This window comes from Triticum dicoccoides, chromosome 3B (genome assembly GCF_002162155.2).
Source record: "Triticum dicoccoides isolate Atlit2015 ecotype Zavitan chromosome 3B, WEW_v2.0, whole genome shotgun sequence".
Lineage (NCBI taxonomy): Eukaryota > Viridiplantae > Streptophyta > Magnoliopsida > Poales > Poaceae > Triticum > Triticum dicoccoides.
In genome coordinates, this window is record NC_041385.1 from 683,452,244 (window position 1) to 683,465,673 (window position 13,430).

General features: G+C 48.8%; 1 pseudogene; it reads left to right on the forward strand.

Moving 5' to 3' along the window:
* The first annotated feature begins 1,587 nt into the window (after window positions 1-1,587).
* Window positions 1,588-3,695, forward strand: LOC119279793 (annotated as a pseudogene).
* The last annotated feature ends 9,735 nt before the right edge of the window (window positions 3,696-13,430 follow it).

Here is a 13,430-nt window from a genome sequence, read left to right on the forward strand (position 1 = left end):
ATGGAAGAGGAGGAGGATCTTGCAATGATCCTAGCTATGCATATCAATAAAAAACCGAAGCACGGTGGTTCGGTTATGGGTCGGGAGAAAATTTGGAGAGATAGGATTGATGTCCATAACAGATGGATGAAGAACTATTTCGTGGAGAATCCCACATACCCGGAGTCGTATTTTCGTCGCCGGTTTAGGATGAGCACCGACTTGTTTAGGCGCATTGCAGAGAAACTAGCGAGCCATGACCGGTTTTTCCAGCAAAGGAGGAATGCCGCCGGAGAGCTCGGGCATAGCACCTTTCTGAAGGTGACAACCGCTTTGCGTATGTTGGCATACGGTATCCCGGCTGATCTAGTTGATGACCACTTGGCTATGGGTGAGAGCCAAGCCATCATGTGTGTCAAGCGCTTTGCAGTGGGAATTGTGCAAGTGTTTGGCGAGGAGTATTTGAGATCTCCCACTGCTGAAGACGCCGCAAGGCTATTGGCGATGAACAAAGCGCGCGGCTTTCCTGGCATGCTTGGCTCAATAGATTGCATGCATTGGAGTTGGAAGAATTGTCCAAAGGCATGGCATGGGCAATTCCACGGCCAAAAAAGGGTTCCACTATAATCCTTGAAGCGGTGGCCGATCAGGAGACTTGGATTCGGCATGCATTCTTTGGAATGCCTGGATCTTTGAATGACATCAATGTTGTCAACCGGTCACCACTGATGAATAAGATTGCAAACGGTGAGTTGCCACCTGTGCAGTTTGTAGCAAATGGCCGTACGTACAACTATGGCTATTATCTAGCGGATGGCATCTATCCAAAGTGGCAAACCTTCGTGAAGTCGTTGAAAAAGCCGGAAGGTAAGAAAAATCTTGATTTCCACAATGCTCAGGCGGCGGCTAGAAAAGATGTGGAGATAGCATTTAGAATTTTGCAAGCCCAATTTGCTATTGTGAGAGGACCGGCTAGATTTTGGGATCAAAAAATGCTTTGGTACATTATGCACGTTTGTGTGATCATGCACAACATGATCATCGAGAATGAGCGTGGCCAAGATTTAGACTACTCACAATATGAACTCTTGGGACATCCCGTGCGAGTGCGACGGAGGGCTGAAAGGATAGCCCGTTTTATTGCCTCCTATCATGCCATTCGGCATCCCGCAACGCACAATGAACTTTAGAATGATCTGATTGAAGAGTGATGGGCATGACATGGATGACAAAGAGCATGATGATTTCTACATTCGACATTGTATTGTTCATGAACTATTTGTTGTGTTTATTGCATTATTTGTTGTACTGTACGATAAACTATTTGTTTGAGTTGTAATGATAACGAAATTGAACTATTTATTGTTGATTTATTTTATTTGTTTGATCATTTTTGCTCCTCTTCTTTGAAATGTGTATGTAGTTTGTGCGGCGCGCACGCTGTATTTTTGCGCTCTGCTGGAGCGGCGCGCGCGCTGCATTATAGCGCGGCTGCTGGAGCCAACGCTGGCGGCCGCGCTAAACCAGCCGCGCGGCAAACAGGTTTTTTACGCGCGGCGCTTAGCGCGGCTGTTGGAGATGCTCTAAGAAAACCGACGATCTAATCTCATGGCGACCTCAGGCCAGCGGTGCGCCGCCTGCTACAACACCATGACGTGCCAGGATGGCGCCTTCACGGCGGAGTGCGACCATGCCTTCCACCCTCGCTGCGCCTCCGGCGTCCCCGCGTGCCCCTCCTGCTACGAGAAGTGGCGCGCCACGCCCACCTTCACGCCGCGCCCGCTCTCCTACTCTCCCCTGCAGCCGCAGCCCGGCCGGATGCCGCTGCCTTTCCACGGCGCCCGGTCGTGGTCCACGTGCGCCGTCTGCAAGGGCGCCGTCGGCGGCGCGTTCGCCGGCGCCACCTTCACCTCTGAGTGCGAGCACACGTTCCACCTCTCGTGCGTCATGGGGAGCGTCTGCCCGGTCTGCAACACGCACTGGCCTTACCAGGTCTCTTCGTACCCCACTTTCCACCACTACGCTCCGCCGCCGCGGCCGGCGCTGTTCCCTCCCTTCATGCACCAGCCATCGCCCATGTATCTCCCTGACCGCGCCGTGTACGACGACGACGAGCCGGTGGAGCCTCCCGCGCAGGGGGCGCCGCTGGGTGACTGGGATCTCGTCCAGGACGCGGCCAACGGCGGAGGCAAACTCGTACTCGACGCCCACTGTGAGTACCCGGCCGTCGCCAGGGGCAAGCCGCATGATAACTTCGTGGTGCTGGTCCACGCCAAGGCCCCTGGCGCCGTCACCGCAGCGGCGGCGCAGACACGCGCGCCTCTCGACCTGGTAACCGTGCTCGACGTCAGCGGCAGCATGGCGGGCCACAAGATCGCACTGCTGAAGAAGGCTATGGAGTTCGTCGTCGACCAGCTCGGCCCTGCTGACCGCCTCAGCGTCGTGGCATTCTCGACGGCCGCGCATCGGGTCTGACGCGCATGTGGGACGTTGGGAAGGTCAAGGCCAAGGACGCCGTGCAGTTACTCGAGGCTGAAGGTGGAACGAACATCCTCAAGGGCCTCACCGAGGCTGCCAAAGTGCTCGACGGCCGACGGCACAAGAACGCCGTGGTCAGCGTCATCCTTCTCTCGGACGGCCAGGACACGTACAATCTCGATCTTGGAGGTTACGGTTACAGCTCCTACCAGACAAACTACCGTGGTCTCGTGCCAAGCTCCTTGCTAAGCGGTGCCGGCCACCGATCGACGCCGATACACACGTTCGGCTTTGGCGTCGACCACGACTCGTCAGCCATGCACACGATCGCCGAGGAGACCGGCGGCACGTTCTCCTTCATCGAGGACGAGAAGGTGGTGCAGGACTCGTTCGCGCAGTGCATCGGCGGGCTCCTCTCCGTGGTCGTGCAGGAGGCGCTGATCACCGTCAAGTGCGTGGACCCGGTGCGCGTCCGTGCAGTCAAGTCCGGCCGCTACAACACCAGCATCGACGCGTACGGGCGCTCCGCCTCGGTGGACGTCGGCGAGCTCTACGCGGACGAGGAAAGGCGCTTCCTGCTCCTGGTAGACGTGCCGAGGGCCGGCGACGCGGACGACGTGACGCAGCTCGTGAAGGTGACCTGCACCTACCGCGACACGGCGACCGGGCAGGTGCTGGACGTGGCAGGGGAGAACGTGGCGGTGCAGAGGCCGGTGGAGCTGGCCAAGGACCAGCAGCCGTCCATGGACGTGGCGCGGGAGAAATTCCGCGTGGAGGCGACGGAGGACATCGCGGCGGCGCGCGCGGCCGCGGAGCGCGGCGAGTACACGGAGGCCGCGAGGATACTGGAGCGCAGGCGGGAGGCGCTCCTGCCGGCGCTGGCCGACGACGCGAGGTGCAAGGCACTGGTGGAGGAGCTGCGGGAGCTGAGCACCCGCGTGGCCAGCCGGCGGGAGTACGAGAAGTCGGGGCGCGCGTGCATCCTGACCGGCTACAGCTCCCACGCGCAGCAGCGCGCCGCGTCAGCCTTCGTGGCCGGTGCCGAGGGGTACGGCTGTCCCCAGCCGGGCGGGGCGGCTCCGGGCGCGGCGCCGTCGATTCTTGGTTTTGGCGCGGCTGGGGCGTACGCGACGCCGGCGATGCAGAGGATGGTTGGCGCGTCGAGGCAAATACGTGAGCAGCAGCAGCAGCCGGCGACCTCCAAGAGGAAGAGCGGAAGCAATGGCGGTGCCTACTAAAATCAGTGGATCCAAGTTTTGCCACTCAGTCTTCGACCTTCCATATAGACTTTTGTTTGGTGCACTTGCGTCTCATATTTATCGGATAGAAATATTTACAGTACTATACTCGAGTTAGTATATTGTGGTTGAACCCGTATAATTTCGTGTAATGTGTGGCATTAATATGTTGCACTTCTTTTTAGGATTTCGCAGTTAAGTACTATTGGTGGATATGCCTATTTTTGAGTTGCTAAAGGATTTTCATTGAGTTTTGTAATCGTTTTTGTCTCTTGAATTTCTCTATTCTTTTGTAATCGTTTTTGACCGAGAATTATAATTTACCCGTAGAAGATCACCATTATTAATGAGCATGCTCTTCGGCCGTCGAGGATAGAGCACATCTGTTCTTCACCTGCCCGGCGGCAAACGGCATGTGGACTGCTCTCTTTTACGCCCATATTTCACTCTGATCAGTGTATTTTTCTTGCCCTTCAAAACATAAAAAACAGTAGAAAGCAACGAACACAAGATTAATATGTTAGTCCAACAAAACAAATAAAAAAATGTATCAAAAGTATGCATGGAATCTTGATTGACTCGTCCCCGTCCGCACAACACACACATTACAATTTTACACTGGTGGCCACTGACATATGTAAAGTTGTGGGACCATATGCATGTATATATAAAAGTGTTTCCTCGTAAAATAACTGTGAAAGTATTTGATGGAGAGCACCTCTTGTATTTCTGATTTTAGTCAAATCAATGTCAGGATTGTTAGATAATAACGAGAAATAAACGAGACAAAGAGACATGAATTTTTACGTGGAAACCCTTGCGGGAGAAAACCACGGACGCACGAAGGCACAATCACTATGATGGAGGAGTATTACAAGCACGAGACGAGAGACCGTCTGAGGTGCGACTACATGGGGTATATATGAGGGCAATACATGAGAGTCCTTGGAGGACAAGTAAACGAGTTGTACTCGTACGCGTCGGTACCAACGCAAAGGCCCACACCATATGTACTACGTCTAGTCCAATACGGTACTAGAATTTAGATCATAATTTAACAATCTCCACCTTGATCCAAATTCCCTCCAGTAGTAGAAGAAAGTGAATAACTCCATCCAAATCAGCATAAACACCTTGTGCGTCAAAGTCCATAGGACTAGTGAGAAATACCAACTAAGCCTAAGCAAAGCTCAAACTTATTGGTAGAAACTGGCTTTGTCATCATATCAGCAGGATTATCATGAGTACTTATCTTGCATACCTTCAAATCACCTTCAGCAACAACATCTCGAATATAGTGAAATCTAACATCAATGTGCTTTGTCCTCTCATGATACATTGGATTCTTTGTAAGATATATGGCACTTTGACTGTCAGAAAATATGGTAGGGCAAGATGAATCTCCACAAAGCTCAGTGTACAAACCTCTCAACCAGATAGCTTCTTTGCAAGCCTCAGAAATAGCCATATACTCGGCATCAGTAGTGGAACAAGCCACAATAGACTGCAAAGTTGCTCTCCAACTCACAGCACAACCACCAATGGTGAAAACATAACCTATGAGCGATCTCCTCTTATCCAAATCACCAGCAAAATCAGAATCAACAAAACCAACAAGTCCATCTCCAGTTTTCCCAAACTTTAAGTAAGCATTAGAAGTACCACGCAGGTATTTGAAAATCCACTGAACTGCTTTCCAATGCTCTTTTCCAGGATTAGTCATGTATCTACTGACAACACTCAATGCATATGATAAGTCAGGATGAGAACAAACCATGGCGTACATAAGTGAACCAACTGCACTTGAATACGGAACTCTAGACATGTACTCAATATCTGAATCTGACTTAGGACATAAAGCTGATGATAATTTGAAGTGTGCAGCTAACGGTGTACTCACCGGCTTGGCATTATGCATATTAAAACGAGAAGAACTTTATCAATATATCCCTTCTGACTGAGATACACTTTTCCAGATGGTCTATCTCTGGATATTTCCATGCCAAGAATTTTCTTTGCTGCACCCAAATCCTTCATCTCAAATTCATTGCTCAATTGATTCTTTAGTTCATTAATCTCTGACATACTCTTTGCAGCAATAAGCATATCATCAACATAAAGGAGCAAATAAATAGTTGAACCATTGACAGTTTTCAAATAAACACAACTATCATAATTAGACCTTTTGAAACCTTGAGAGAGCATAAAGGTGTCAAATCTCTTGTACCACTGTCTAGGGGATTGCTTCAATCCATAAAGAGATTTTTTTAACTTACAGACAAGCTTTTCTTTTCCAGGAATAGCAAAACCTTCAGGTTGTTCCATATAAATATCCTCTTCTAGTTCTCCATGCAAGAATGCAGTTTTAACATCCAGTTGTTCAAGCTCAAGATCATGCATGGCAACAATACTAAGTAAAGTGCGAATAGAGCTATGCTTCACAACAGGAGAAAAGACTTCGTTATAGTCAATACCTGGAATCTGGCTATAACCTTTAGCAACTAACCTTGCTTTATATCTTGTCTCATCATTAGGGGAAACACCTTCTTTCCTCTTGAAAACCCACTTGCAACGAATAGATTTCTTCTCTCTAGGCAATTTTACTAAATCCCAAGTGCCATTCTTTTCAAGTGATTCCATCTCATCATGCATAGTGGTCATCCACTTATTGCTATCACCAGAAATAATAGCCTCGGAATATGAAGAAGGATCAGAATTACCTTCAATTTCTTCTGCAACAGATAAAGCAAAAGAAACAATATTGCACTCTTCAATTAACCTATCAGGTTTATTAATACCCCGTCTAACTCTGTCACGTGCAAGATTCCAACGGGTGGAACAATAGACTGATTTGGAGTGGGAGTGACATGATCATCATTAACAACGGGTTCATCATGTGCATCAACAATTTCATTGCCAGATGTATCACCTGAATCAATAACATGCTCCACCTGAACAGTAGGCTGCTGTTCACTCTCAACGGGAACATTAGTAGATGAAACATCATGTAACATAGCAGATTCATTAAAGATAACATTTCTGCTAATAACAACCTTCTGGGTTTCAGGATTCCACAATTTAAAACCTTTAACACCAGACTTATAACCAAGAAAGATGCACTTAACAGCCCTAGGCTCTAACTTTCCATTATCAACATGAGCATAAGCAGTGCAACCAAAAACTCTCAACTGTGAATAATCAGCAGGTGAACCAGACCATACCTCAATTGGAGTTTTCTTATTAAGAGCAATAGATGGTGAACGGTTAATGAGATAACAAGCAGTGGAAGCGGCCTCAGCCCAAAAACGCTTATGCAAACCTGCATTGGACAACATGCAACGAGCTCTGGAAATAATGGTCCTGTTCATACGCTCAGCAACACCGTTTTGTTGAGGAGTATAAGGAATGGTGTAATGTCTGACAATGCCTTCAGACTTGCAATAATTCTTAAATTGCTTAGAACAGAATTCCATACCATTATCACTGTGAAGTATTTTTACCTTCCTTTCAGTTTGCCTTTCATTCATAATCTTCCACTCCTTAAATGCTGAGAATGCTTCATATTTATGCTTCAAGAAATAAGGCCAAACTTTTCTCGAATAATCATCAATAATAGTCAGCATGTAACTTGCACCACCTAATGACTTCTTGCGAGATGGTCCCCATATATCAGAATGCACATAATCAAGAATACCTTCAGTTGTATGAGTCGAAGTATTGAACTTCACCTTCTTGTGCTTGCCGAAGATACAGTGCTCAAAATTTTTCAATTTACCAGGTTCATATCCATCAAGAAGACCTCTCTTGTTTAACTCTGCTAAACCAAGTTCACTCATATGTCCAAGACGGATATGCCAAAGGTTAGCAGCATCACAATCAGAATTCTTTGAAACAACTGGAGTAGCGTTACCTGAAACGGTAGAACCTCGAAGGTAATAAAGACCATTGGTCGAACTTAAATCACCTTTCATCACAATAAAGGAACCTTTGGTGACTTTCAAAACACTATCTCCACCTGAATACTTGTACCCATTTGCATCAAGGGCACTAACAGAGATAAGATTTCTCTTCATCTTCGGAATATACCGAACATCTGTCAAAGTTCTGATCATGCCATCAAACATCTTGATTCGAACGGAACCTATGCCTTCTGTCAGGACCCCGACTCGATGTCACATCGAGCTAGCTGGTAACACCTCATATCACTTTGCGGCCTCACGCACGGTATCCCCACGGGTGTCGTCTTACCTTTTCCCGGGACCGTTTGCGCCTTTTGGCTCACGTATATGATAGTGTCGCTAGCATCCATATGATAAAGAGCCCGGGCTGACATGACTAGTCGTAAATCCAAAGTGGCACAGACTTACAGGGACAGGCATCCATGACCCAGCTTCGAACGTGTCGGTCATCAGCAAGTGGGTCCGGGCTGTAGCACTGGGCTAGCAGGACTCCGGTAAACCGGGCTGTAGCGGGCTAACAGGACTCCGGTACTCAAAGCGTGACATTTCCCCAAAGGGACAGACACAGGAACGAAGAAGGACACATGCCGGCCAGCCTAAGTGTTCCAGAGCAGTAGCAAGCTACCATGGCTCAGCGGCAACACTAGGAGACATTTCCCGGTAAGAGAGGCTACTAAAGATAAACAACTAGATAGTCAGATCCCACACATACCAAGCATTTCAATCATACACACAATATGCTCGATATGTGCAAATACAACGAAGCATCACAACATGACTCTATGACACAAATACTTTATTTAAGGCTCAGTGAGCCATACATAACATACACAAAGGTACGGGTCTCACGACCCAACATACAAGTCATACAGTCATACAAACCAGCAGCGGAAGTAACTCGTCTGAGTACAGACAACTAGTAAAAATAAAAGAGGCTTGGAAAGCCTAGCTATACTACGTGGTCCTTCACAAGCTCAGGGTCACCACCTGGGTCCTTAGCCTATTCGTTGATGTCAACGTCTACATAGAACCCATCAGAAGGGGTTGCAGCGTCTTCTGTAAAAATGTAGATTATAGCAACATGAGTACAAAGGTACTCAGCAAGACTTACATCAGATCCTACATACATGCATAGTATCAAGAAGGGTTGGTGGAGTTATTGCAGCAAGCCAGCTTTGACTCTTGGCTAGACTATCCTACGAGACTCCAACTTGAAATAGTTTTGCGCACACGAGTCCACTACTCACCAATTCAATACACTACCGAGGATCCACCTCCGTCTTCCTACGGAAGAGCCATCCTCGGCACTCACACTTATCTTGAGGCTTTTAACAGTTTCCATTTACTTGTCTATGAACTGTATAGGCAACCAAGTAGTCCTTTACCGCGGACGCGGCTATTCGAATAGATTATGATAACCCTGCAGGGGTGTACTTCTTCATACATGTTTCCACCACTTAGCGTCTGCACACGACATGTGGTCGGCAGACTTCAAGCGAAAGCCGACGTGGGTGTAGACCACGACCTACCTAAACACTTAAGCCTCTAGTCCAGGTTTATCGCCTATTCAGGTTCCATCCGCAGGGAGTCCGGCCGGGGTTTCCCATACGGCCCCGAACGATGTGAACAGGGTTCCCGAGATACCTAACGGGTATTCGGTACACCCGGCCACGTACCTACCGCATCACAGCCCACCCCTACGGTCAGCGCTGTCCACGGCCTCCAGTAGGCTACAAACACCAGAAACTACTTGCAACTCCTGGACAGAGAGCTAGGGTGAATAAGAAGTCGAGCGGGGTCATATTTCAGGGCCCAATGCATGGTAGTAGCTGTATCTTAAATCACGCATACAGATCTCAGTGCTTAAGGTCGGCTTCAATGAAACAACCCACCATGTACTCCTACATGGCCTCTCATCGGTACCTTTACCAAATCGTGTTCACCACACCACTCTCATTACCGACATAATCATTTCACTCTAGCCCATCACCCAGATGAACCAGACCTGACACGACTCTAAGCATAGCAGGCATAGCAAGGTAGGAACAACACATACATATGGCTCAATCAACTCCTACACATGCTAGTGGGTTTCATCTAGTTACTGTGGCAATGACAGGTCATGCAGAGGAAATGGGTTCAACTACCGTAGCACACAGCAGTTTGAATCGTGTTGTCTTAATGCAGTAAAAGAGAGCAGGAGCGAGAACATGGGATTGTATCGATATGATCAAATGGTTGGTTGCTTGCCTGATGGTTCGATGCACGGATACGGTTCTTCGTTAGGGTAGTCACGGTACTCCTCGGGGACAGATCCTGTCGTAAAGGATAACGATACACAGGCATCACCAAACAATGTGCAACAATATGATGCATGCATGAAACATGGCAATATGAGTGTGTTGGGCTAATGCAACTAAAGCTACCAACGCTGTCAGGACCCCGACTCGATGTCACATCGATCTAGCTGGTAACACCTCATATCACTTTGCGGCCTCACGCACGGTATCCCCACGGGTGTCGTCTTACCTTTTCCCGGGACCGTTTGCGCCTTTTGGCTCGCGTATATGAAAGTGTCGCTAGCATCCATATGATAAAGAGCCCGGGCTGACATGACTAGTCGTAAACCCAAAGTGGCACAGACTTACAGGGACAGGCATCCATGACCCAGCTTCGAACGTGTCGGTCATCAGCAAGTGGGTCCGGGCTGTAGCACTGGGCTAGCAGGACTCCGGTACTCAAAGCGTGACATTTCCCCGAAGGGACAGACACAGGAACGAAGAAGGACACATGCCGGCCAGCCTAAGTGTTCCAGAGCAGTAGCAAGCTACCATGGCTCAGCGGCAACACTAGGAGACATTTCCCGGTAAGAGAGGCTACTAAAGATAAACAACTAGATAGTCAGATCCCACACATACCAAGCATTTCAATCATACACACAATATGCTCGATATGTGCAAATACAACGAAGCATCACAACATGACTCTATGACACAAATACTTTATTTAAGGCTCAGTGAGCCATACATAACATACACAAAGGTACGGGTCTCACGACCCAACATACAAGTCATACAGTCATACAAACCAGCAGCGGAAGTAACTCGTCTGAGTACAGACAACTAGTAAAAATAAAAGAGGCTTGGAAAGCCTAGCTATACTACGTGGTCCTTCACAAGCTCAGGGTCACCACCTGGGTCCTTAGCCTATTCGTTGATGTCAACGTCTACATAGAACCCATCAGAAGGGGTTGCAGCGTCTTCTGTAAAAATGTAGATTATAGCAACATGAGTACAAAGGTACTCAGCAAGACTTACATCAGATCCTACATACATGCATAGTATCAAGAAGGGTTGGTGGAGTTATTGTAGCAAGCCAGCTTTGACTCTTGGCTAGACTATCCTACGAGACTCCAACTTGAAATAGTTTTGCGCACACGAGTCCACTACTCATCAATTCAATACACTACCGAGGATCCACCTCCGTCTTCCTACGGAAGAGCCATCCTCGGCACTCACACTTATCTTGAGGCTTTTAACAGTTTCCATTTACTTGTCTATGAACTGTATAGGCAACCAAGTAGTCCTTTACCGCGGACGCGGCTATTCGAATAGATTATGATAACCCTGCAGGGGTGTACTTCTTCATACATGTTTCCACCACTTAGCGTCTGCACACGACATGTGCTCGGCAGACTTCAAGCGAAAGCCGACGTGGGTGTAGACCACGACCTACCTAAACACTTAAGCCTCTAGTCCAGGTTTATCGCCTATTCAGGTTCCATCCGCAGGGAGTCCGGCCGAGGTTTCCCATACGGCCCCGAACGATGTGAACAGGGTTCCCGAGATACCTAACGGGTATTCGGTACACCCGGCCACGTACCTACCACATCACAGCCCACCCCTATGGTCAGCGCTGTCCACGGCCTCCAGTAGGCTACAAACACCAGAAACTACTTGCAACTCCTGGACAGAGAGCTAGGGTGAATAAGAAGTCGAGCGGGGTCATATTTCAGGGCCCAATGCATGGTAGTAGCTGTATCTTAAATCACGCATACAGATCTCAGTGCTTAAGGTCGGCTTCAATGAAACAACCCACCATGTACTCCTACATGGCCTCTCATCGATACCTTTACCAAATCGTGTTCACCACACCACTCTCATTACCGACATAATCGTTTCACTCTAGCCCATCACCCAGATGAACCAGACCTGACACGACTCTAAGCATAGCAGGCATAGCAAGGTAGGAACAACACATACATATGGCTCAATCAACTCCTACACATGCTAGTGAGTTTCATCTAGTTACTGTGGCAATGACAGGTCATGCAGAGGAAATGGGTTCAACTACCGTAGCACACAGCAGTTTGAAACACGTTGTCTTAATGCAGTAAAAGAGAGCAGGAGCGAGAACATGGGATTGTATCGATATGATCAAATGGTTGGTTGCTTGCCTGACGGTTCGATGCACTGATACGGTTCTTCGCTAGGGTAATCAGGGTACTCCTCGGGGACAGAACCTGCCGCAGAGAGCACCGATACACAAACATTACCAAACAGTATGCAACAATATGATGCATGCATGAGACATGGCAAAATGAGTGTATTGGGCTAATGCAACTAAAACCAGAAGGGTTTGAACAAATTTGAATCAAGGATTCAAATTTCAAATTCAAATATGGCCTTTTAAAGTGCTTTTTATTTTTCTGCTTAAAACATCAATTTAACTTGTTTGATCATGCATGAAAATAGTACAGATGGATAGATTGGATTTTTCTGATCATTTTTCATATATAATTTATCCAATTTGGAGTTACAGAATAAAAGTTATGAATTTTTGAAGTTTAAATAATATTCTGGAATTTCCTGATTTAAATTAAATCCAGAAAATCAATTACTGCGTCAGCCTGACGTCAGTGTGACGTCAGCAGGTCAACGGAACTGGTCCAGGTCAAACCTGACACTGGGTCCCGCATGTCAAGGTGATTATTTTAATTAAAACTTAATTAAAACTAATCCTGTTTAATTAACAGGGCTGGGCCCCACCTGTCATTGACTCAAGGGAGTCAACCAGGGCCCACCCGTGGTCAAACCCGGGTCGGCTGCACCGGCGTTTAGCCGCCGGCGAGCCCGACACGGCGGCGGAAGTGGTTTTGGCCATTTCGGCCACCAAATGGGCCGCGGAGACCACCGGAGGGAAGCTGAGGACAAACCGCAGCTCTTGGCGGAGTCCGTTGAGGTCGGGATGGCCGGAGTTGGCGCCGGCGACGACTTTGGCGGCCACCGGGGTTCGGTCGGAGGTGAACTTGGTGCTAGAGGGTTCGGTGAGGCTCGTGGAGTAGCTAGCTAGGTGCTGCGGAACTTGGTGAGTGAGATGGACACCATCTTGTGGCCGGAGGATGACCGGGAGCACGTCGGCGACGAGCTCCACGGCGGTGGGTGCGGTTGAGCTCCGGGAGGTTGCTACACGGCTCGGGAGCAAGAACGGAAGAGTGGGGAAGATGGCTAAGCTCACAGTGAGTGCGACGGAGTTCTTGGTGCGGCCGGAGATGGACCGGAGCGACGACGGCGTTGAAGGGGATCTCCGGCGACGGTGAGCTCGGGCGAGGTCGGTGCGGTGGTCTCGGGCGTTGCGAGCGCTCGGGGCTCGGCTGCTCGATGAAGTGGACAGCGGCGGAGCTCCTGGACACGGTGAGACGGCGTGGGGTGGTCGGAGGGCGTGGCTACGGCGAGGGGGTGGCGGCGATGGCGTCGGCCATGGCTGGGGCGTGCGA